Here is a 6,602-nt window from a genome sequence, read left to right as displayed (position 1 = left end):
AAGAAAGTCCTCTTGATGTTGTATGTCAGATAGGATTTCCAGACAATGCTTAGTTGGTTCGCAGCTGTACTTGTTTTAACCATCCGTATTTTAATTATTATTATTTTTTTCAGTGGAGACCTTTTCGTTTCCTAGATATGTAAAGCTCTCGGTATGGGTCAGAAGTTCACCTTATATGGTGGATATGAATCATATTCCATATCCATATATGGACATGTAGGCGGTAAATGTTATTTTGCCGGCATTCTTGTAGAGACCACCCTTAGCCACATTCTCAACACTTTAAAGGTTTGGTGGTCTCTGTGACGGTGTCATTTATTAGGGCTAGATCGTCTGCATAGTCTGTGATCTTGAAAAAATAGGATGTTCTCCTTGGAGATCACCTACTTCGAAGTCAAAGAGGCTGGTATTCCATAGGCTAATAGGATGTTCTCCATTTCACCTTTTTATACTAATCTGAAAGTTTTCGTAAGATTTACAAACTGTAAAAAAGTTCTCACACCTATTATAGGTGAGTTCTAGATGCCTCTCAACAACTGAGTCTCCATTCTTGGGAAAAGCAATATGCATACTTCTGTCTATTACCTATTCTACCTTAATGTGTCTGTGTTCGCGTATGTACTGTACACAGATATCTACACTTACAGAAAGCAGCGTACATATATATTTTTTACGTTGAATGACCATTTTACCTTTAGCTTGCAAAATAAAATGTACAAATCTGTTGTGTTTGTGTTAAAATCGTCTTTAGCGCCTTTAGCGCCTTGTATTGCACACAGATATCCATACTTACAGAAAGGAACATACATATATAATTTTTATGTAGGAATGATCGATTTAACTTTAGCTTGCCAAATAAAATGTACTAATGTGCTTGTGTTAAAATCGTCTTCAGACCCACCTTGCAAAGTGAAGCGTCCATGCAAGAAGGAACATGGATACTGCACAACAGGATATTGCAAGAGCTCAGAAGTTGAAATAGCTAAGGGCTGCAAAGGGGACGGCTGCCGATGCTGTGCTGACAAAGGTAAGTTGCCCTTATTAATGTATAAATCCATCAGTATCACACTGCTGTCTTCATGGGTCAAAATATATATATTTATACACATACATATACAATATATGTATGTATATATATACACATATTGATACACACACATATAAATGTGTGTGTGTTTGTGTGTGTGTATGTATAAAGATATATATATATAGATACATAAATGTACATATCTATGCATATACATACACACATATATAGAAATATAGATATAGATACAGTTAGATATAGTATTTATATACGTATATATATGTGCACAAACACACCCGCTGGACGGCTTATGCTCAAAGTCCTCATCCATTCCACCTGTCAACACACTCGCCACTCGAGCATATAACATTTGCTTAAACTGGACATTCTACCCATATTTCAGAATTGTTTTCACAGGAAAGAACCACCCAAAACCTTTTCAAATCTGATGATACAATTCCACTTGAATTAATATCAAACATTGTCTACAAATATCCATGTGATAGTTGTAAAGCAACGTACATCTGAAAAGACGCATCTCACAAATATGTCTCAGTCTTGACAATCACTTCATACCACCAGCAGCTCCTCTTCATGGAAAGCATACTTACAGCCCAGACACAAGCCGATAGTTAGCAACAAGGAAAGATCAACTCCACTCATATGTTTAGAAACGTAAACCACTAATCGTATTAAACTGTTTCGTTCTGTTCTGTTTTACATTTATGAATTTCCCTTTTAGCGGTATCTGTTCTTCTGTATTGCACACATATGAGTGGAGTTGATCTTTCCTTGTTGCTAACTAGTGGCTTATGGATATCTTTGTGTAATACAGAAGAACAGATACCGCTAAAAGGGAAATTCATAAATGTAAAACAGAACAGAACGAAACAGTTTAATACGGTCAGTGGTATACGTTTCGAAACATATGAGTGGAGTTGGTCTTTCCTTGTTGCTAACTATCGGCTTGTGTCTGGGCTGTAAGTATGCTTTCCATGAAGAGGAGCTGCTGGTGGTATGAAGTGATTGCCAAGACTGAGACATATTTGTGAGATGCGTCTTTTCAGATGTACGTTGCTTTACAACTATCATACTTACAGAAAGAAACACATATACCAATATATAATATTTACGTTGGAATGATCGTTTTAACTTTAGCTTGCCAATTAAAATGTACTAATGGGCTTGTGTTAAAATCAGGTTTAGAGCCACCTTGCAAAATGAAGCGTCCATGCAAGAAGGGACATGGATACTGCACAACAGGATATTGCAAGGGTTCAGAAGTTGAAATAGCTAAGGGCTGCAAAGGGGACGGCTGTCGATGCTGTGCTGACAAACGTAAGTGTGTCTGTGTATGTATAGAGAGATAGATATACATATCTTTATATATCTATACATGCATACATACATACGTATACGTATATGCACAAACACACACGCTGGACGGCTTATGCTCAAAGTCCTCGTCCATCCTACCTGTCAAAACACTCGCCACTCGAGCTCAAACTGGACATTCTACCCATATTTCAGAATTATTTTCACAGGAAAGAACCACCCAAATTCTTTTCAAATTTAATGATACAATTCCACTTGAATTAAGATGAAACATTAATCAACAATCACTTCATACCACCAGCAGCTCCTCTCCATGGAAAGCGTACTTACAGCCCAAACACAAGGAACAAGGAAATATTAACTCCACTCATATGTTGCGAAACGTAAACCACTAACCGTATTAAATTGTTTCGTTCTGTTCTGTTTTACATTTATTAATTCCCCCTTTAACAGTATCTGTTCTTCTGTATTGCACACAGATATCCATACTTACAAAAAGAAACATACATATATTAATATATAATATTTACGTTGGAATGATAATTTAACTTTAGCTTGCCAAATGAAATGTACTAATGTGCTTGTGTTAAAATCGTCTTCAGACCCACCTTGCAAAGTGAAGCGTCCATGCAAGAAGGAACATGGATACTGCACAACAGAATATTGCAAGGGCTCAGAAGTTGAAATAGCCAAGGGCTGCAAAGGGGACGGCTGCCGATGCTGTGCGGACAAACGTAAGTTGCCTTATTAATGTATAAAGCCATCAGTATCACACTGCTGTTTTCATGGGTCAATATATATATATATATATATATATATATATATATATACATATACATACATATATGCATATATATACATACATATACATATGTATGTATGTATATATACGCATATTAATATGTACATATATATGTATATATATACATATATATGTGTATATATACATACATATATATATATATATATATGTGTGTGTGTGTGTGTGTATGTATGTATAAAGAGTTAGATATAGATACATAAATGTACATCTATATAATCTATACATGCATACATACACATATATATAGAAATATAGATATAGGTAGGTAACTAGGGTATTTATATACGTATTTGTATATGGTGTGGTAGCTAAGATAGTGTTAAGTGGTTTACATGCCTTCTCGCTTGTAGCTGCCACCGCTGGCTAGCCTGGTGCGAAAAGGGAGCAGCTATGCATAAGACTCCCCTACCAGCTCATAGCCTCTCCATCATCAAGACTTATACAGTGCACACTGGACGGCTTATGCTCAAAGTCCTCATCCATCCCACCTGTCAACACACTCGCCACTCGAGCTTATAACATTTGCTCAAATTGGACATTCTACCCATATTTCAGAATTATTTTCACAGGAAAGAACCACCCAAAACCTTTTCAAATCTGATGATACAATTCCACTTGAATTAAGATCAAACATTGTCTTCAAATATCCGTGAGCTAGTTGTAAAGCAAAGTACATCTGAAAAGACGCATCTCACAAAAATGTCTCAGTCTTGGCAAGCACTCCATACCACCAGCAGCTCCTCTTCATGGAAAGCATACTTACAGCCCAGACATAAGCCAATAGTTAGCAACAAGGAAAGATCAACTCCACACATGTTTCGAAACGTATACCACTGACCGTATTAAACTGTTTCGTTCTGTTCTGTTTTACATTTATGAATTTCCCTTTTAGCGGTATCTGTTCTTCTGTATTGCACACAGATATCCATACGTACAGAAAGAAACACATATACCAATATATATTTACGTTGGAATGATCTTTTAACTTTAGCTTGCCAATTAAAATGTACTAATGAGCTTGTGTTAAAATCATCTTTAGAGCCACCTTGCAAAGTGAAACGTCCATGCAAGAAGGAAAATGGATACTGCACAACAGGATATTGCAAGGGTTCAGAAGTTGAAATAGCCAAGGGCTGCAAAGGGTACGGTTGCCGATGCTGTGCTGACAAAAGTAAGTTGCTTTATTATGTATAAAGCCATCAGTATCACACTGCTGTCTTCATGGGTCAATATATGTATATATATATATATATATATATATATACACACACACATACACACATACATACATATCTGTATATACACATACATATACATATATATATGCATATATACACATATTAATACATATATGTATATATATATATTCGTTCTGTTTTACATTTATGAATTTCCCTTTTAGCGGTATCTGTCCTTCTGTATTGCACAAAGATATACATACTTACAGAAATAAACATACGTATATAATTTTTATGTTGGAATGATCGATTTAACTTTAGCTTGCCAAATGAAATGTACTAATGTGCTTGTGTTAAAATCAGCTTTAGAGCCACCTTGCAAAGTGAAGCGTCCATGCAAGAAGGAAAATGGATACTGCACAACAGGATATTGCAAGAGCTCAGAGGTTGAAATAGCTAAGGGCTGCAAAGGGGACGGCTGCCGATGCTGTGCGGACAAACGTAAGTTGCTTTATTATGTATAAAGCCATCAGTATCACACTGCTGTCTTCATGGGTAAAAAAAAAATATATATATATATAAATATATATATATAAACACACATGTATGTCTATATGTACACATAAATATACATATATATGTATGTATATATACAAAATAATACATATATGTGTGTATGTATGTATGTATAGAGAGAAATATAGATACATACATAAATATACATATCTATATATATCTATGCATGCATACATACACATATATATTGAAATATATATATATATATATATTTATATAGGTAGATAGATAAAGTACTTATATCCGTATATGTATATGCACAAATACACACGCTGGACGGACGTATGCTCAAAGTCCTCATCCATCCCACCTGTCAACACACTGGCCACTCGAGCATATAACATTTGCTCAAATTGGACATTCTACCCATATTCAGAAATATTTTCACAACAGAGAACCATCCGAAACCTTTTCAAATCTAACAATACAATTCCATTTGAATTAAGATCATTGTCTCCGTGAGCTAGTTGTAAGGCAACGTGCATCGGAAAAGACGCATCTCACAAAAATCATCTTGGCAAGCACTCCATATCATGGAAAGCATACTTACAGCCCATATACAAGCCGATAGTTAGCAACAAGTAAAGATCAACTCCACTCATATGTTCTTCTGTATTGCCCACATATATCTATACTTACAGAAAGAAACACATATACCAATATATATTTACGTTGGAATGATCGTTTGAACTTTAGCTTGCCAAATAAAATGTACTAATGTACATGTTAAAATCATCTTTAGAGCCACCTTGCAAAATGAAGCGACCATGCAAGAAGGAAAATGGATACTGCACAACAGAATATTGCAAGGGCTCAGAAGTTGAAATAGCCAAGGGCTGCAAAGGGGACGGCTGCCGATGCTGTGCGGACAAACGTAAGTTGCCTTATTAATGTATAAAGCCATTAGTATCACAATGCTGGTCAAAATATATACATGTATACAAATGTATATATACATATATATGTAGTGCCCTCTCTGAGAACCACTCAAATATTTTATCCAGATGGGCACTATCTGTTATTTCCAAGGTGTGGTTTCCCCAATATTTACCTTTAGAACCCACACCATAAAAGATGAAGAATCATACAGGGTATTTTGATCTAATTTCAATCTTAGAGGTAACTGAGAGAAGGGGTAATATCAAAACACTTAATAAGCTTACAAATTTTAGTTGACATTATGAATCATAAATCATTACACTTTTACAATAATATAAACATACATTTACCAAAATGTCCAGCTACTCCAACTTGTCACTAGTTGGTCTTCTCAGCTATCTTCTTTTTTTTCTCATCCATCTCCTGGGCTCCCAAAAGACATTTTATTTCATTCTTGTGCACAGCACCAGGGACAAATAAATCCAATCTTCAGCAAAACCATAAAAAAACTAAAAACATAAACTAAAAAATAAACTAAAAATTAAACAAAAAATAAACCCATTCCTAGAAAAGAAACAATATTCTAGTTTAGGAATGATAAAACAATATAAAGTTATAAATCTAAACAAGTCATTTCTTAAAAGAACAAAATATATCTTGCAAACAAACAAATTACGTATAGCATTTATGTTATTATACATGATCTGAGTAATTGTATGCACATTCTAGTAAATTTTGACTAAACATCATCTTAATAGTATACAATTATAAATGTTAAGAACAA

Source organism: Penaeus chinensis, chromosome 34, assembly GCF_019202785.1.
Source record: "Penaeus chinensis breed Huanghai No. 1 chromosome 34, ASM1920278v2, whole genome shotgun sequence".
Lineage (NCBI taxonomy): Eukaryota > Metazoa > Arthropoda > Malacostraca > Decapoda > Penaeidae > Penaeus > Penaeus chinensis.
The sequence above is the reverse complement of the archived record's forward strand: the minus strand, read 5'-3'. Positions refer to the sequence as shown.